Source organism: Panthera onca, chromosome D3 (genome assembly GCF_046562875.1).
Source record: "Panthera onca isolate mPanOnc1 chromosome D3, mPanOnc1 haplotype 2, whole genome shotgun sequence".
Classification (NCBI taxonomy): Eukaryota; Metazoa; Chordata; class Mammalia; order Carnivora; family Felidae; genus Panthera; species Panthera onca.
In genome coordinates, this window is record NC_138350.1 from 44354154 (window position 1) to 44374519 (window position 20366).

The 20366-nt window shown below is 42.4% G+C and overlaps 1 long non-coding RNA gene across 2 annotated transcripts in view; it reads right to left on the bottom strand.

The window, feature by feature from the left end:
* Positions 1-3006: 3006 nt before the first annotated feature.
* LOC132665843 (uncharacterized) overlaps positions 3007-20366 on the bottom strand; it is a 57317-nt gene continuing 39957 nt past the window's right edge. The window contains exons 6-7 of one of the 2 annotated variants that reach the window (XR_014135882.1): positions 3901-4133; positions 3007-3746 (exon numbers count right to left, since the gene is read on the bottom strand). This is a non-coding gene — a long non-coding RNA (uncharacterized LOC132665843). Of the gene's footprint in view, positions 3747-3900; positions 7471-20366 lie in introns of both variants that reach the window. The other variant, XR_014135881.1, reaches the window with a different exon arrangement.

Consider the following 20366-nt stretch of genomic DNA (forward strand, 5'->3'; position numbering starts at 1 on the left):
TATATATATATATTTGTCTTTAAAATATATATTTGGTCTTTGTCCACATTCCTGGCACAAAGCTCCTAAAACCCTTGGGATTTCCTAAATGAGAAGTGGGAAAGAGTCTTTTTTTATGTTAATGAGGTGACTTTTGAAAAGACCCTAGGTAACCTAAGGATGGGGACTGGTTACCAGAAGAACTAACCTTGTAATTAGAGATTGGAACTTTTAGTTCCACCCTCTCTGACTTCTGAGGAGGAAAGTTAGAGAGTGAGTTCAATCACCAATGGCCAATAACTTAGCTAATCATGCCTATGTAATGAAGCCTCCATAAAAACCAGGAAAAGGACAGGGTTCGGAACGCTTCCGGGTTGATGAATGAGTGCAGTGCTCCAAGAGCATGGCAGCCCCAAGCTTTCCCCACACCTGGCCCTGTGCATCTCCTCCATCCGACTGGTCCTCACATATATTCTTTTATAATAAACTGGTAAACATAAGTAACGTTTCTCTGAGTTCTGTGAGCCGCTCTAGCAAATTAATTGAGCCCCAGGAGGTGGGACCTTCCGATCTCTGGCCCGCGGGTTAGAAGCACAGGTGGGTGAGAATCTGGACTTGGGATTAGCATCTGAAGTAGGAGGGGGGCGGTCTCGTGGGGCTGAACCCTTAACCTGAGGGACCTGACACTACCTCCGGGTAGACAGTGTCAGATTTGAGTTCAATAGCAGGTCACCCGGCTAGTGTTGGAGGATTGCTTGGTGGTGTGAAACACACACACACACACACACACACACACACACACACACACATACATTGGACTTGGTGTCAGAATCGGAGTGATATTCTCAGGACTCCCATCTTCTATGAGAATATGAAGGGGAAAAAAAGGTTAAGTAAAGCTTGCTTGCGGGGTGGGGGGTGGTCACTCAATTAGAGCAGTGAGCTGATGGACCATATCTGTCCCACCCTTGGCCGGTCTTCCCTAAGAATCCCGGGGGCTCCTTAAGACAGGGCTGGGAGAGAGCAGAAGCCAAATCGGCTACGGGTCCCCTCGGTATTGACTGACCACACTTGTGTCCTCACAAAGCAGTGAGGAGCTCCTCACTGGGTCTCAAATAAGAAAAGGCCCAGGCCCTGTCTGTTTAAGGGTGTGCATCCCAGTGTGTGCCCTGCAAAAAGTTGAAATGCAAAAGAAAATTTAATATGATCAGCTTTTTCACACAGATCTTGGACACTTTCAACCCAGACTGTGACTTCACCACAGCCATGGCCCAAAACCTCTCAGAATGAGGAGGGCAGGAGTGATCACAATTTAACAGGCTGGGGAGCCAGTGCTCAGAACACCCCCCACCCCCGTGGAGGGGAAGACTACCCCCCAGGAAAATGTAGAGCAGGAGAGGGAAGCCCAAAGGAGGAAAGGAACAAAGGTTGGTTCTGCTGGCAGGGAGAAGATAAAGTTGGGAGTGGAGAAGGAGAAAGGTAGTGTCAGCCAAAGGCAATAAACAGGCCTTCCACAAGTGCCTCAGAGCAGCACTGGGGAGGCGAAGGAAATTAGCCCATTAATAAAGGAGAAGGGAAGGAAATGACTGCTTCAAGAATGTCTGGGGCACTCAACTATTTAAAAATATTTTTAGTAAGAAATCTAAAGAGGCCCTGCATAAAGAGCAGGCGATCAGCGTCAACCTGACAGTCCTAAGAGGTAATAATGCTAAGTGAGGACAGCTGAGAAAGCCAAGTAGCCAGGAGCCTGCTTGTCAGACAGGTGGGGTAAAGAAAGCTGTCATCTTAAGGAAGAAATCCGTCAAGCTGGTTATTTTCTTCTGGGGAGAACATCGTAGTAGCAAGAGGATGGGCCTTCCATGGGCTTAGATACTCCAGGTCTGAATCCTCTCTCTAATTCTGAGACCTCGGGCCATGTTCCTAGACTTTCCACTTCAAAGTTTCCTCATCCGTAACATGGAGCTGTGAATAGTTCCCTCCCATGCAGGTGCATATCGGGATCCCAGGAAACCATGCGAGGGCGCCAGAAACGGCAGCTATTTGCCTCAACAAGCCTACAACCTCTTCTTCGTGAAACCCCAAATCCAAAAACTTGAAAACCAAAAGGGTTTTGATAACTCATTTGGCAACAACAACCTCATCTAGAATTACTTTGACAGTCCAGACTAACCCAAATTGATTATTTATGTTTTCTACTTACATTATTTATTATTTTAATATTTATATCTATATTATTTTAAATATTTATGTTTACATTATTTGTCATATTGTTTATATTGTGATAATATCAGACTATTTATATTTTACATGTATCCCACTTAAAGTGAATATTTATATATTTAGCTACGGAAACATTAATGTGTTTGATTAGGGGGTGCTGCCTCAGACCCCTGTGGGAGATGTTACATAATGTGCAGCAAATGCACATATCTTCCCTGAAGTCTAAGCAATTCTGAGTCACAGGGGTTCAAAGAGTTTTGGAGAAGAGCATATGGACTCACACCTTGGTGAGTCTCGGATCCACCCCCTCATTAAGAATGGCACATCTCCAGCGTGGAATCCTGACCTTATAGCCCAAGTGGAGGATCAGACCCAGAGTAAGTTCCTCCCAAATTCCGTGAGGACTTGACTCCGCCAGCCCTGCTCAAGAAAATGGCAGGGGGGAGCCTAATTTATTAGCTGTTAATGTTGTTACGCAACAAACTCGATCTCCAAGTTGCAAAAACCCAGTTGGAAGAGGTAAAAATGTAAAGTGATCATAACGACCAGAGTGTTAAGCTCAGAAGATATATGAGTTTCATGGGAAGAAGTTTCCAGAAGTCAGAATGACACTGAAGCTCATGAATTTGTTTTTTTAAAGTACTACTTCTATTCAGCATTAATTTCCTTTTCTGTTGTGGTTTAATTTCAGTCTTAACAAATTCAGCCAGGATTTTGAGCATGAGGATAGGATAAGTAAGCTGAAAATTTGGATATGCAGATAATGGAAAGGAATCTGCTCCAACTGAGCAGTCAGGACTTGGCGGGGCGGAGGGGGGGGTGGTGGTGAAGATGGCAAAAGGGAGGTAAGAATGTGTTAAGCAAGGAATCGGGCAAGGTGAAATTGGTGTAGAAAAAAGAGGTGTGTGTGAAGAGAGGCAGAACCACCCCTACCAACTTGCCTGGGGCTTCTTGTGAACTGGTGCGTGGGTGTGTATGGACACGTCTGTGTGCTATGCACACACCTTACTGGTCCACATTCCATCCCTCACCAAGTCTCTCTCCTCTTCCCCACGAACATACTGTAATCTCCACATCTCCACCCACCATGCCTGAGCTGAAAATGCACTTTCGACAGCCCTGTATCTCAGGCCTGGGACGAGGCATGTGTAGCTATCATCCAAGTTCCGTTAGCACCTAACACGGAGCTGCATCCTCTTTCCCAGTTGCTAAGGTCCCCCTGCAGGAGGTGGGATGGCGCAGTGGTTAGGAGTGTGGCCCTATGCTGGAGTGTGAATCCTAACCTTGTATGAGTTTGGTGGTCACTTAATATCCCTGCATTCAGTTTCCCCTTCTGTAAAATGGGACAACAGCCACAGTGCTTTACTCACGGGGCTTTTTGAGGCTTAAATGAGGCAGTTCTTGTACAGCTGACCACAGGGCCTGGCTCAGCGATTTCTCCATCCAGGGGCTTCGTGCCCTGTGCTTACGGCAGCTCCAGGGCTCCCAACTATGCCAAGTAGCCTATCTTGCAGAGACATCTCCAACCCCTGCTTAGACAATTGAACCTAAAATAAAAACAGTATTTTATGGTGAGGTCTCTCTGGCTAACAGCTGTTAATTTGGGGGTTCATTATTTTCTTAATCATATTAAGCCCTCAGTCTCCAAATCTCTCAGCTAAACTGCCCCGCCACTTCCTGCTTTCCCACAAGCAAACTTACTCCTGGCTCCTTTGTCTGTTCTTGGCCCTCTTGTCAGTTGTGGTGGTGTGCAGGGTAATCCTAGTTGTGCAGATTTGCTTCCATGGGACAAACAGGGTGGGACCCGGGCCGAACCTACAGGCAACACGGCAGCCTCATGTCTAAGTTGCTTGCCCTGTTGGTGTTGCAAAACTTCCAAGTTTTATTGGCAGAAAGGATTCCAAGAATCTTTTTTCAACTTCAGATAAGAAATTCTGGAAGAGAGACCATTCAAATGATATCCCTTAGAATTTGAAAAATGTTCACTGGCCTGTCTCCTACTATTATTTATGTACTTCTTATTTATGTTGAGAGTTGATCCTTTGATTGTTGGAACGCTGTCCTTTATTTCACGTATCTAGTGCAGTCTTATCGTCAAAAACCAGGAACAGTGGTAATATAAGAGGACTCCGAATACAGCGCGGGGCAGGGCTCCTGGACCGCCCGGGTCTCTGCCACTGCCCCCCTCTGAAGCTGGTCAAGATACAACAAAGGCATCACTTAACATGGCCTTTATCCCCTCTGGGGATTGTGAAGCTCTGAATCCTCTGCTGAAAGGAGAACTGAAATTACTTCAGTAAAATGAACATAAAGGATTAAAAAACAATGGGTAAGAAGTAGGAGAGGTGAGAGACCAGATCTGTGGAATACATACTTTAGCCAAAATATGAAATTTCTTCACTTCAACACTTACTAGGATGCCATCCAGAGATAATTACACCATTTATTAAGCACTCCCTGTGGTGGGCAGAGCAGCAAGCCCTTGGGACATTAATCTATTGTGAATCCTAAATCCTGCAAGGTGAATGTTACGGCTGTTTGAATGGCTTCATACAGAAGAGAAAACTGAGGCTCAGAGGGATTTAGGAGGCCAGTAGACCATGGAGCCAGGATTCAAGGTAAAGACCGTTCGTCTCCAAAACCGGCAATTTGCCACATGTCATCACACCTTTTTAGGACTGGTTTCAGTCATAATACAACATCAGCAGTGAATGTGGAAATGTGACCAGATTTTCTTCCTTGTTTTTAAATTTTACCATCTCCTATGTCCTGATGATTCCCTTTTGCAATTTCTATTCATTTATTCACTTATGTATTCATTCACTCACTTATTTGACATGTTCTCTCTCTCTCTCTCTCTCTCTCTCTCTCTGTCACACACACACACACACACACACACACACACACACACACACAGAGGAATTACTATTATAATCACTGTCCTTGAAGAACTTGCAGTGGAATCAGAGTTTGCTGTAGTGAAATTTGCTACAAAGTATAGATTTATGCATTTTACCAGAAGATAAAGCCAAAAGAAATAGAGGTAGGAAAACAGTTTGCAGACAAAAGTTAAAGAAGACATCTTAGCGGCATACAAGGCGGCTTAAATTAAATGTTATTTATGCTTTATGATTGCTGTTTGACAATCTCCCCATTGTTTATCAGCGGCACTACAAATTACTATGAAGAAAAGCTTCTCTGTGCACGGGGTAAGACAAATTCACTTTCTGTTTCTGTTGAGAAGGGAATCAGAATCTGTTTGGTGCCATCTAAGGTCTTCCAAAACAACATGAACACTGTTCGTGTGCATTTTCTGGGAGAAGGCAGAAGGGGTTAGCATGTTTCTGGACTGAGGGCCATGATAACTGTCTACCGATATTTAAAGGGTGTAAATGAAGACCTGATTGCTTTAAGACATGTTGGTACTAACTTAGTTTACTAAAGATGCAGAAGAGCTGGGTGAGGCATGACTGAACTCCAGACCCCCCCAAAACTTTGTACTTGGGGCCTACCAGATATAACCCAGCAGGGAGTGAGCCTTGGGCTCTGAGAGAGCCCTTACAGATTGTATCAGCGAGGAGGTGACAAAGATAACGGTCTATCTGGTGGCCTCCAGAAAGACTTTATGAGGGAAGATGATTGCAATTTAATGGCATTCCAGGAGAGGGAAACTATTCATGGACCGTCCACTGAGGAGAGAAAAAAACAGAAGTACCTCCAGCTTTAAGAAGAGTGTAAAGGGCAGACTCAAGCTCAGGGAAGTGGATGGTTGATTGTACAGTTTGTAATCACCAGCCCTCGCTTCGTTTCGTTCTCCTCTGACTCTCCACCTTTCCTCTGCATCTCTTTGGAACTTTTCATGGAAGCGTGGGATGGGAACAGAGTAAAGGCTCTCAAAGTAGTTAAATTGTATTCTTTTTTGGCAACTCTAGGGAAAGGCTCTTTAGATTAATTTAGAGCTATTAATTATTAAGAAGTTATTAAGGTTAAAGTTTCTTGGAACACTTATGGATATCATTTATCCAGATAACAGGTCCAAGTTTATGTGGGTAATTGGATTTTGGAGCTACATACTCTAATTTGGGGGTGAGAGGAGGGTATTGTTGCACAACAGGATGGAACCATGTAGAAAGAGATCATGTTAAATGTTATCATCCACAATGAAGGCTAACTCTACAGAATTTAGATTTTTTTAATGACCTATAAATGCCTTCAAAAAGACAATGAATTGATGAAGTCTTTTGATAGGTGTAAGTCACAAAATTAAGAGATTGTTTGTAACAGAAGCAACCAACGACAGGGCACTCAGAGCAGACAGAAAAACAAAAACAAAAACAAACAAAACAAAACAAAACAAAAGCAAAAACAAAAACCTTCTCTAGAGCAGAGGGCATGAAGATGAAAAGAACTTCCCTTCTGCCTTATGTAAGAAGTGGCTGATGATTTCTTTACAAATACCGAATAATATAAGTCCTAAATAAGAGGCAAAATGTCTCAGTTCCATCCAAATGCTATAAATGTAGTTAAATGGGAACATACGGTTATTTAACATTTCTATAGGACTGTCTGTTTGCCAAAAGATTTATAATCACTGTTCCTGAATATTCACGACATCTCTCTAAAGCACAGTTTCCCATACAGGGACTATGAGGCCGTGGGGATGGTGGAAGAATTCCAAGAGAGTCATGGGGATTGGAACTGTAGTATTTCAAACAGCTGTCTGGTGGTGATGCAAAATTGGGGGCTAGAGGAGGGAGGTACAGAGATCCCAGCACCCTGCGTTCCCTGGGCAAGTCTCCCCCTGGACCCCCGGCCCTTTCTCAGGACCAGGCCTGACCCCCTGCAGCATCCTAGGCTCCGCCCACTCTCCTGTCCTCTGGAGCACCAGGGGCACCTGAACCCCTTGGGAGCATAGTATAGAAGGGGCTTTCGGAATCTATTTGAATCCCAGCTTCCGTCCTTGCTTGCTGGATGGCTCTGGCTGGCACATTTCTTACCCATTCTGAGCTTTGAGTACTACATCTGCAAAATGTTAGCTATTCATAATGCTGTGCAGAGTTGTGATAAAGAATGAGTAGGAGGAATCACGCAGGCTTATTTCACTTAGCATAATGCCCTCAAGGTCCCCCATGCTGTTGCACATTGCAGAACTTCCTTCTTTCTTGAAGGTTGTATAGTATTCCACTGTATGTAAACACCACATCTTCTTTATCCATTCATCTGTCGATGGACATGTAGGTTATTTCCATACCTTGACTCTCGCAGATAGTACTGCAATGAACACAGGAGTGCAAATATCTACTCAAGATCCTGAATTCAATTCTTCTAGAAAAATACCCAGAAGTGGGATTGCTGGGTCATATGGCAGTTCTATTCTTAATTTTTGGAGGAGCCTCCATACTGTTTTCCATAGTGGATGTACCAGTTTGCATTCCCACCAACAGTGTACAAGGGTTTCCAGTTTCTCCACACGTGTTGCCTTATGTTTTCTTTGAAAACAGCTATGCTGACAGGTGTGAGGTTATATCACACTGTGGTTTCAATTTACATTTCCCTGGTGATTAGTACTTACAGTTACCAATAATGTGCGGTACACTTAAAAATTTGTTAAGAGGGTAGATTTCATGGTAAGTGTTGTTATAACAATAAAATAAAATTAAAAATAAAGTAAAAAATATTTACACAGATAAAAATAAAATATAAATTAATTTCAATGTATAAACTACCTATAACATACTTAACACATTGTAGGAGCCCAGGGATTAGTAGTAACTCTGTTCCCATAATCTCTCCAGGTGCTTCTTTGATGTTTCAGGGAAGCAAAGACTTTTTCATTTGGAGAGCTGAACTCTGAATATCTCTGACTAAAACAAATAGGAAATGCATACATACATATCTATAAAAATAAATAGATAATATTGCAAATACTTAAATATATAGTATATAGATATAATAAAGCTTGATAAAACTTAAGTGTTCCCCCAGTCATGATCTTTGGTTTATTTCTTCTGACTATCTTGCTGGGATAGTGCACTGGAAATCCCATTTGACCTGTGCCCCTACTTTTATTCACCAAAGCCCCAGCTATAGCAGAGTCTGGTGACTTTATTTTCTAGGATGGGCTATCTTCCTGGAGGATATAACTGAAATATGATGAGACTTTTTTCAAGAACAATAGGTAACTTCTTATCTCAAATAGAAAATTTAATCTTTAGGTATTTGGTGGCCATTCTATCAGGACCTTGCCCTTAACAGAAGTTATACTATTCTGGAAATTTCTTCACCTTTCACATGTTCCATGTCCTAGTCTTTTAAGTGGATTGAAGAAGGAGGCTGAAGCTACAAGGACAGTGATGATGAGGGTGGCACCTGAAGATCAAATGTAGTCCTTTTTTTGGAGGATCATTATCCCAAGGGTAAGTGTTATGTGATCACAGTTCCAGAAAACAAAGCAATTTGATGACTCAGATATTCTAATAGTGAAAAAGTTCATTATTTAGTCTATTGGCCAGTCAGGGGAAGTAGGGAGATTTCCTCGTGTGCAGACTGGTGACTGCCAATCACTGCAGGAGGAGAGGCTACAAGTTGACAACGAAAAGTTGTCTCTCACCATCCCAGCCTCATGTTCAAGGTGAATTCCTTTTAGCTCAGAATATGGCCCTGGGCTCTCTCCTCACATACATTTCTTGCAAATAGCTGATTCAGGAAGCCTCACCTCACTTAAAGATGAACAACCAGAAAGGAACCAGCACAGTACCTATACATGAGAAAGGCTGAAACAAGTGAGAAAAACAAATGAAGAAGGCTTGAAAAAGATTCAGTAGAAAAATATTCTCACAAAACAGATGAAATTTGGGACCCAAAAGACTGTCATGAATTTAAAAAGAAAAAAAAAAAAACACCAACAACTTAGTGAAGCAATCATCTTCAAAAAAATGGGAGCTCAAAACAAAACAAAACAAAACAAAAACCCAGAGCCCAGATAGACAATAGTTCAGTAAATATTGAGCAAGAGAAAAGGAGGTGAGACAAGAACTGGCAGAAAAAGGTGACTGAGAAATAAAAACGACAATGGTGGCCACAGAAGGGAGGTAGATTCTGCTGGATGCATGCCAGGTATTCACAGGATGGGAGGGAGGAAAGGAACGAAATGGAAATGAACAAAGGTTTGTTAAGGATTAGCAGGAAAGCAAACAGTAGATAAAATAGACCTGAAAAAGAAAGCAGAAAGTGTGCAACAGGAATAATGTTTTAATATATAAAATGTTAACCCTTTCATATATAAAAGACTGGACTATTCAGATTGAAAGGGGTTACTCCATTGCAGGAAAAATTAATGCAAAACCATCAACATCAAGTCAAATCCTAGAAACATTTTTGGATTGTAAGGATACATAGGAATCCTTTGAACTTATTCATTGCAAGACCAAGTCACCTATAAAGAGACTTGAAATAACTCAGGCTGGCCTTAGGTTTCACCATAGCAACACTCAGAAGAGCTAAAAGACATTTAAACAACGTCCACAACATATGACCAAAGAATTTTATACCCAACCAAACCACTTTCAAGACAGAAAGCAGAAGACAAATATTTTGGGTATACAAAACTGATAAAATGTTAAGTTTCATGTAAGAGACTTTAGTTCCCTTTTGTTATGCCTTTTAGTGCAAATCAACAAAAAATGTAATTAATAAAGTAAATTTAATTGATACACACAGCTTTCTATACTATGAGAATATACTTTTCCAAGTACTCTTGGAATAGTCAAAAAATTGACTGTATAGACAGGGGCACAAAGAAAACTTCAATGAATTACAAAATTTAGAATGAGCATAGAAAAGCTTCTCTGATCACAAAGCAATTAATTTAGAAATTAATAATAAAATTAGGGGAGAAAAAAATCCTTCCACTTGGAAATGCTAACATACTCTTTCATGTACAATACTACTATCAGGGATGGGTTTAAATAATGAAATAAAAATAATTAAGTTAGCATATATCAGAACCTATAAAATAGAGCAGAACTCTGAGGAAAATTTCTACATTCAATATTCACATTTATATAAGAGAAAGAAAGCATGTAGTTATAAATTTAAACAAAAACTGAAAATTTAACAAAAACATATAAGCTCTGTAGAGGTGACATCTTTAAAATGCTGTTAAGAAGCAAAAGACTTGGGGCACCTGGGTGACTCAGTCAGTTAAACATCTGACTTTTGATTTTGGCTCAGGTGATGATCTCATGGTTCCTGAGATAAAACCCCATGTCAGGCTCTTTGCTGAGTATGGAGCCTGCTTAGGATTCTCTCTCTCTCCTTCTGTCTCTCTCTCCCGTCCCCTGCTCATGCTTGCTCTCTCTCTCTCTCTCTCTCTCTGTCTCAAAATAAATAAATAAACATTAAGAAAAAAGAAACAAGATTTGAAGAAATTGAAAGGTATACCATATTCTTAAACAAGAAGACTTTAAGCAAAAGCCTCAACTCTCTAAAAAAATATATATAAATGTGTAGCAAATAAATATATAGGATTTTAAAAACTAGAAAAACTGTTTTTAAAGCTTATAAGAAAAATCAACAGGCATAATTCCATTTCTGGTAATAGTGGGCTCGGTTATTTAGATTAACCCTTCCACTGAAAAAAATGAAAAAATGAATAAAATATTAAATAAAATTGTTCTTAAAAGTATTGAAAAGTTGGGGCACCTAGGTGGCTCAGTTGGTTAAGCATCTGACTCTTGGTTTCAGCTCAGGTCAACATCTTGAGGTTTGTGAATTAGAGTCTCATGTCAGGCTCTGCACTGACAGTGAGACGCCTGCTTGGGATTCTGTCTCCCTCTCTCTCTGTCCCTCCTGTGCTCTCTCTCTCTCTCAAAATAAATAAACTTTTTTTAAAAAAGCATTGGAAAGATGACAAATAACAAGAACCTACTGAATGATCAGCATCTGACATCAGTGACTTTGTTGATCAGGTTAAATTGAGTTGGCTCTGATTTTTAATGGAGCCTCAGGATGAAAAAGACAGAACTCAAAGGCGAGGATGCACCCAAGGTCAGAGGAAGGGTCTCATAACAGACTCTTGCCCCACATTAGCTGGGACTCCCAAAGGTGAACCAGAGATAAACCTGTTCCCCTTGCCCCTACCTCAGGGACCTTAGGGAGAGTTGCCTGTCCACTAAGCAAAGTAGGGAAAAGAAAACAACCACCACCACAACAAAAAACACATGTCTCTGTTAGATGTCACTATTAAACCACCGGCCAGCATTTGCACTTATTTACCACCCAAAGGCATATCACTGGAGTGGGCCAAGAATCTTCAAGCTATGAATTTGGTTTAAAGTGATACCAAACCATAGTGCTTCCAAGCACAGGGCGGAAGCAAACGCTAATCATCTCTGGGAGCAGATGCTTTCATCCTAGGCCTCGGGGATTTTGTACAAATGATTTTTCATAGGCAGTAAGCATTGCAGTTGAAGACTAGCAAACACACTAGAAAGCAAGGCACCATTAGTTAATGCCAGCACAAATAAAGAGACAGAAGAGGTGATTCACACAACTTTGGCTCTTTAAACACAGAGCATAAACAGCTATGCCAATTTTATTTAAATAAATGGAAGAGAAGCTTTAAAAATCTGCAAGGAATAGGAAATAATAAAATGTGACATGGTGGGTTGGAAAACCAAATAGAACTTCTAGAAATGAAAGATAGAGCAACAGAAAAATACAGTAAAAAAAAAAAATCAATGAATGGGTATGGCATTAGATTAGACACAGTAGAAGAATTAGAAAACTGAAGATAGCAAGAATAAACTATTCAGAATTATAGTGCAAAGAGGCAAAAAAAGAAAATATGAGAGAATAAGAGACACCAAAGATAGAGAAGTCCTCTCTTCTCAAAGAAAGTCTCTCTCAAGAGAGTAAATGGTGTGTCAACTGGAGAGAAGAGAATGGGGTTATGGATTAGTGAAGGAGTAATATTGAATCTTAAATTTGAATGAAAAGAAATTCACATCGGGGGGCCTGGGGGGCTCAGTCGGTTAGGTATCCAACTTCAGCTCAGGTCATGATCTCCCTGTTAGTGGGTTTGAACCCCACATCTGGCTCTGTGCTGACAGTTTGGAGCCTAGAGCCTACTTCAGATTCTATGTCTTCCTCGCTCTCTGCCTTTCCCCTGCTCACACTCTCCCACTCTCTCTCTCAAAAATAGGTTAACATTGAAAGAAAGACAGAAAGAAAGAAAGAAAGAAAGAAAGAAAGAAAGAAAGAAGAAAGAAAGAAAGAAATTCATATCAATACACATCACAAAGAAACTATGGAATGTTCTAGACAAAGAGATCTTAAAAGCAGCCAGAGTTGAAGTGGAGTGGGATGTGACAATTATTGAATAAGACTAGCTCTACCAGATGTCATAGTACATTGTAATGTGCTATCAATGAATACCTCATGGCATTGGTACATGAGCAAATAGATAGATCTATATAACAATAAAAGACCCAGAAATAAATCTATGATAGATGGGGATTCGGTATATGATAAAAGTTAGCAACTCAATAGGGAAAAGATGTCTTATTTAATAACATACTGAGACATATAAGCCTCTGGGAAAAAAATACATGTTTGGATTCTGACTTCCCACATTATTACAGTTAAATTGTAGATAGATCCAAAATTTAGAAGGGAAAAAAAAAACAAAAAAAGTTACTGGAAGAAAAAATAGAATATACTTAAAAAAAAAAACTCTTGAGTAGTAGAAGCTTTCTGTGTATCGAAAAAAGAAAACTGAGAAAATATAATTTTGGCAATTTTGGCAATTTTTATTGTACAACAGTTTTTAGAAGGGTGTCTTGTGTAATAATAATCATAAATGAATAAAAAATAATGGGCTGGTAAACGCATGTGCATGCAGCTCATATCACTGATTAAAGACAGTGTGAATAATTTACACAAATCACTGTACAAATAATAAAATATAAAATGGATGAAAGCTCTAAAATATTTCACCAAAAAACAAACTAAAACTGGCTTCTAATGCTATGAAAAGACCCTCAACTTCATTCATAAACAGAGAAATGCAAATTTAAACTAAAAAGTAATGCAACTCTTGGGGCACCTGGGTGGCTCAGTCGGTTAAGTGCCTGACTTGTTTTTGGCTCAGGTCATGCATGATCTCATGGTTTGTGGGATCGACCCCCAAGTTTGCTGTCAGCACAGAACCTGCTTGGGATTCTTTCTCTCCCTCTCTCTCTCTGCCCCTCCCCTACTCCCACATGCATGCTCTCTCTCTCTCCCAAAATAAATAAATAAACATTAAAAAAAAAAAAGTAACGCTATTCTTCCATTATCAGATTGGCAGAGATGAAAACATTCGGCAGTATGTTGTGTTGGCAAGAATGTATGGAGAGCATTTGGTTCTATGCATCGAGATTTTACTTCATGTGGCCTTTGACCCAGGCCCTTTACCTCTGAGCATTTCTCTTACAGCTATGTTCATAAATATATGAGATGGAGTGTTCAGGAATATTTATTACAACACTGTAAAAAACAAAAGCTTGGTAACAACTTAAATCCTTGTCTTATCTATGGGGAACTTATTAGCCTCCTGCCAGCTGTTTGCTTTTCTGTCTCTCTCCACTTCATGTCCACATTACCTGGTCCACTTATCTATCTCTCAGACCCCGTACACATGGGAGACCCTGTGGAGAACTCCTTCTCGTTCAGAAACACAGCTCTTCCTTCCTCCTGTGGGTTGTCTCTCCTGGCACCACCACCCACTTCCAGGGGGTTCGCTTGTCATTTGTAATGCCCTTACATCTTTCCATTCAAGCCAGCCTGTGAATTTTACTTCAATTTAAAAAATGGGTTTTAACATAATACTCTCCAGGCCCATCCATGTTGTCTCCAGTGGCAGGATTTCCTTCTTTCTCATGGCTGAATAATACTCCATTGTGTGTATATATACCACACCTTCTTTTTTATGCTAAGTGAGATCAAGTCAGATGGAGAAAGACAAAAACAGTAAAACCTTGGTTTGTGAGCATAATTCATTCTGGAAACATGCTTCCGATCCAAAGCACTTGTATATCAAAGCGAATTTCAAGAACCATTGGCTCAGTTGTGATCACGTGACATTCAGCATCAAGTACTACTCCATATTGTAAGACTTTGCTCATTTATCAAGTTAAAATTTATTAGAAACGTTTGCCTGTCTTGAGGAACGCTCTCAGAACAAGTTACTTGCAATCCAAGGTTTTATTGTACTGTATGATCTCACGTATATGTAGAATCTCATGAAAAAGCCCAACTCGTGGAACCAGAGGGTACAGAGGTGGTTGCCAGGGGAAGGAGTGGGGGAAATGGGAGATGTTGGTCAAAGAGTATAAAGTTCCAGTTGTAAGATGAATAAGTTCTGGGGATCTTCTGGTGATTATAGTTAATAATACTGTATTATATATTTAAAAGTTGCTGAGAGAGTGGATCATAAATGTTCTCACCACAAACAAGAAATGATAATTATGTGAGGTGATGGAAGTGTGAGCTAACACTCTGATGGTAATCATACTACAATACAATGCATTAAATCTGCACATTGTACACTTAAACTTACACAGTGTTATAAGTCAATATATCTCAATAAATACAAAAACTAAAAACCTGGTTTTCATTCAATCCCCAAAGCCCGCTGCAAAGGTCCTCCGCGGGAAACCTTCCTTACTCCCTTCAAGCAGAGTCAGCCCACCTCCCTCCCTCTCCTCCTGTGTATTCTCAAGGGGGCGAAATGCATTGGGGGTAGGCAAAACATCCTACTCTTTTGATGTCCAGAGCATTGATCTATATACAGTATATAAACACATATACAATATAGCTGGGGTATTAAAATTTCATGGGGACAGGGAGATTAAGAAAAAAATATTTTAAAAGGCTGCTTAAGGGGGCACCTAGGTGGCTCAGTCCACTGAGCATCCCACTCTTGATTTCGGCTCAGGTTGTGAGGTCATGTTTTGTGAGATCAGGCCCCGTGTTGGGCTTACACTGACAGCACAGAGCCTGCTTGGGATTCTCTCTCTCTCTCTCTCTCTCTCTCTCTCTCTCTCTCTCTCCACCCCCCCCCCCAACCGCCCTTTCCCCGCTCACGTGCACGTGCTCTCTCTCTTTCTCTAAATAAACAAATGAATGAATAAACAAACAAACAAGGCTTCGTAAGGAGCAATAATTTGAAGAAGGTTGAGAAACCCTGCTCTTGATGTTTCCTCCAGGCTGAGAAAGAGACGTGCCAAACCCAACTTGTCCGAAGCCAGATGAGCTCTCCTCCCTCACCTTGCTCCCCAGTCCCTACCCTCCTCCCAGGTTCCTGTCACAGTTACAAGGGGCAAAGTCATTGTCAGTTACCCAGCACCCCTGCTGGGATCCTCAGTCACATTTGGTGAACACCTGTCCCTCACCCTCCATATCGAATCACACCGAGCCTGCCTCCTGTACCATCTGTCCGCTCTCACTGTTGCAGCCACCCGGCCTTGTTGTCCCTTGCCTGGACCCTGCAATAGCCCCCTAAATGGTTTTCATCCACTCCCCACTCCAATCTGTCTTCCACTCTGTCACTAAAGAGAATGTTCTAAAGCACAAACTGATTAGGGCCGTCTGGGTGTCTCAGTCAGTTAAGAGTCTGACTTCTGCTCAGGTCATGATCTTGTAGTCTGTGAGTTTGAGTCCTGTGTCAGGCCCCATGCTGACAGCTCAGAGACTGGAGCCTGCTTTGGATTCTGTGTCTCCCTCTCTCTCTGCCCCTCCCCTGCTCACGCTCTGTCTCTGTCTCTCAAAATAATAAACACACTTTAAAAAAAAATTAAAGCACAAACTGATTAGTTTTCATTTATTCATAGTTACATTCCTGTTAGCTTAACATATAAGTCCATAGCAGAAAATATAAGATGTCTACCACTTCCCGCATTCCCCTACAGACGTGTTCTGTTCTAGCACATTTTACTGTGTGCTTTCCCCAGAACTCATTCAATATTTTCATGCTTCCCCATCCCTTTTGTACCAAATCCTCTGCTCAGAATTCCTTCTCCTCTCTTTTCACCCTAACTCCTATTCCCACCTCAGGGCTCAGCTCAAATGCTACCGCTTCTGTTGAGTCTCCCCTCAGAAGATTCCAGCAGAATTGTTTGTTGCTTTCTTTGCAAACCTACACCGTGATGTCCATATTCATATAACAATGAATGCACCACATTGGTTTTCAGCTGGCCCCCTTATTACACTGTGGATTTTTGAGAGCAAGAAGACTTACCAAATCATCACATTTATTGAGAAAAATACTCCTATTTGCAAGGCGCTGTGCTGGGTGTCAGAGGCGCAGTCAGTGAATGAATGAGACTTGCCGGCACGAAAATCTGGTAGGGAGGACAGATACTCAGCAAAGTAATTTAACAAGTAATCATTTAAATATAGTTCCAATAAGTGTGACACCGGAAAAACATGAGGGCAAGGATCCGGGAGATCCACCTGTACCTGAGGAGCCTGAGACAGCTTTAAAGGTGAAAAGACCTCTAAACCAAGAAACAAGAGGGCCAGTGAGTGTGGGGGAGGAGAGATGTACAGGCAGAGAGGATATCACAGGAGGATGTCCTGTGCTAAGAAAGCCTGAGATCATGGAAGACTTGAAATAAAACCAACAACCCAGCTTGCAAACACACCAGCCATCTGAGGCATGGTGAGCAAGAGGAGCCGGGTGGGAGGTGACACTGTGAATACCCAACAAGTGACTGTTGGGGGGATTTATGCAGGAAGGAGTTACTCTCAGAACATGAAGGGGGATCTTCACACTGCTCCCTTATGCACTTCTCGGGGCCACAAGAATGGACTGCTGACCTGGATCTGCGCGACAGTGCTTTTGTCCTTGTCATATGGCTGGAAATACAGACCCAGAAGTATTTTTCTCTATGACGCCAAAAAAAAAAAAACCCCACAAATTCTGATAGATGATTTATATTCAACACCTTCTAGAAATACTCCGATTTCATTATGCATTACTTTGGGAGCTCAGCCTCTTGTACAAATGACTAACAATCTTGCAAAGTGTGATTTTTCAGGACCTGACCTCAATACCTGGTGCTCGGGTGAAATGGCTCCGGGTTGAGGAAGAACATTTCCCTGTGCCTGAGACTCGGGGGTCAAGCATCAGTCACACGAATATGAACATGGAGCAAAGACAGTATGCTCAATTCCATGACTGGGCGACAAGTGGGCAGTTTCATCCTGCGTCTTGTGTGCTGGTAGTTGTCATTTGTCTGGGGCCCTGGAGGTCCCACGTGCTCCCCCCAGCAGTTTAAGGGGTATTGCAGGTACAGATGGGGTTGAATGAATTGCTTTGTTAAAATAAACCAGTCTTGCGGTAAAGGAGTCACGTGGATGTGGGGCCATCGACAGAAATGACTCACCAAGGGAGGTATGTAGATGGCTGTGGAAAGAGAGGAGACAACTAAAAATAACAGTTCCTTTGAAGGGTGGAGCTAGGGCCTGGTGTTGTCTCACATTTGCCTGCTGTTTCTGAAAATTCCCCCAGTCAAGTGGAGAATGGAATGGCGACTGCAGATACCTGGCCTTTGCAGAAAGAGACAAGCCTACAGATGGCTCTGGCTAGGTCCAGCCTTCAGGAGAGACGGGGATTTCAGGGTCACAAAGGCCTCCCTGAAGCTGATGCCTGACATTCCATACTAGAACCCCACACCTGCACTGGAGACTTTGGTCCCTGATAAATCAGAAAAGCAACACATAGGCTATTATTAACACTACACTCAAAGGTTGTTGGGGTGACAGGGATGTTCAGACTTGGTTTTCTTTTACTTTCTTTCTTTTCTCTTCCTCCCGATTTTCCATACACTCCGTGGGGACCGAGACCCTGTGTGTCCTGCTTTCAGTTCCATTCTCAGTGTTTAGCACAGAGTAGGAGCTAAATAAATATTTGCTTAAGGAAAAATGGAAGGAATGCATCTAGCTCAGCCCTGTTAGCTTGCAGACAAGGAAACTGGGCAGGGAGCGGAAACTTGCCAGGGTCATGCAACCGGTAGGCAGCAGTGGGAGTGAAGCCAAGTGGCACTCCTCACTCAGTGCATCCCTCACTCCAAGCCATGAAGAGGGCTCAACGTGGCTACACTGGTTGAGGGCAAGGGAGACTTGCCACTTGAGTGGCAAAGTCCACAGACTGAGGAATACTGTGTAAGAGGGTCCTAAGGGTGCTCAAAGATGGTGTGAACCTATATAGGGAGGTGGTAGCATCGAGGGCTGCCCAGCACAGCCCCAAGACTGCAAAGGTGCACCTTTCTTGGGCATGCTATGTTTGCCTAAATTTGTTTTTAATCAGAACTTGGAGAAAGCAGACGTTCTGGAGTGGCAGAGGCTGGTGGCTTGTTGTTTTCATCAGACCATGAACTTGACTATATGTGGACAGCCCTATAGTTGTTACCACTGATGGCGTGCATGCTTTTATGTATTTTGGGGTTTTTTTCTTTTAATAATCAGACAATAGTTTACATCTGTACGTTGGCAAGGAGCCACAAAGAAGAGCATCCAGACAAAGAGGAGAAAAGCCACACTGGCAAGTGGGGGAGCTAGGAAAGAGAATCCAGATACTTTGCCTTCTGTCCCTGTGCATGGAAGGATTTAAAATTCACTTCGGGGGAAGGGGAGACAAGGGGAAGAGAGGGCCTTTCAGGAATCACTAGTGGATGCAAAAATGGTTATGTTAAAAGTCCATATGCATTTAGTCCTATATTGTCTTATTGTCTTAAAAACTCTCTAAGGCGAAGGGCTTCTGAGAGGTCAGCAGCAGTTGTAGGAGTGGCAGGGAGAGGCCCGGGGCTCAGGAATTGAGTGGAGGAGATGCAAGAAGGGCAGCCACTTATGGGGGCCTCCGGGCCCCACACCCCCACCTGTGCGTATCCCCCTACTCTCCCCATCTGCATCCCCACAGCCTTGGAGGAGGGAGCAGAGCCCTATCTGGCTTGCCATCCAAGTCCCAGAAAAGATGGATTCTATTTCATCCCCAGCCAACGGGGTGGCAGGATTTGGCTTTGAGTCCTGAGAGAATGTGCCAAGCTCCCAAGTCTGGGGCCACTCTGGACTTTGGTGAGGCCAGGTTTGCACATGAGAACAACACCAGATATTCGACTACAGCCTTACGTTGAGTCGATCCACCCAGTCTGTATATTTGGACACAGAATTAACAATTATTTGAAAATATCTGCTTCTTTGGGGTACTTGGGTGAATCAGTCGTTAAGCATGTGACTTTGGCTCAGGTCATGATCTCACGGTTTGTGAGTTCAAGTTCCACATCAGGTGAGCTCGAGCCTTGCTTTGGGTGAGCACCTACCCCACTTCGGCTGAGCCCTGCTTCTCTGTCTCTCTCCCGTCCTCCGCTCCTCTTGGGATTCTCTCTCTCTGCCCCTCGCTCACTCGTGCCCTCTCTCTCTCTCAAAAAAAAAAAAAAAAAAAAAGGAAAGAAAATCTCTGCTTCTTTGATCAAGCTATTGAATGGGGAAAACCACAAGGATTGATTTACCTGCAGGTTTACAGCCAAAGCAGATTTTGGAAACGGGTGTTCAAACAGCTTATAGAATTTCAGCTTAGAGGTCCTGAAGCTCTCCATCAGCTGAAGTCGGCGGAGACTGGTTAAGGATATCCATGAAGCAGAAGTAGTTTAGATTATTATTGGTTTCTAATTTTGATTTTAAACTTAAAAAAATGTTCTTGTTTACTTATTTTGAGAGAGAAAGAGTTTGGGAGGGGCAGAGAGAGAGGGCGAGAGAGAAAGAATCCCAAACAGACTCTGCCCTTGCCAACACAGAGGAGGACTCCATGTTACAAACCATGAGATCATGACCTGAGCCAAAATCAAGAGTCAGACTTAACCCACTGAACCACCCAGGCGCCCCTGATTTTGATTTAAAAAAATTAACAATCAGGGGCGCCTGGGTGGCTCAGTCGGTTGAGCATCCGACTTCGACTCAGGTCATGATCTGACGGTTCATGAGTTGGAGCCCCGCATCGGGCTCTGTGCTGACAGCTCAAAGCCTGGAGCCTGCTTCGGATTCTGTGTCTCCCTTTCTCTCTGCCCCTCCCCCACTCATGCTCTGTCTCTCTCTCTCAAAAATAAATACCCATTAAAAAAATTTTT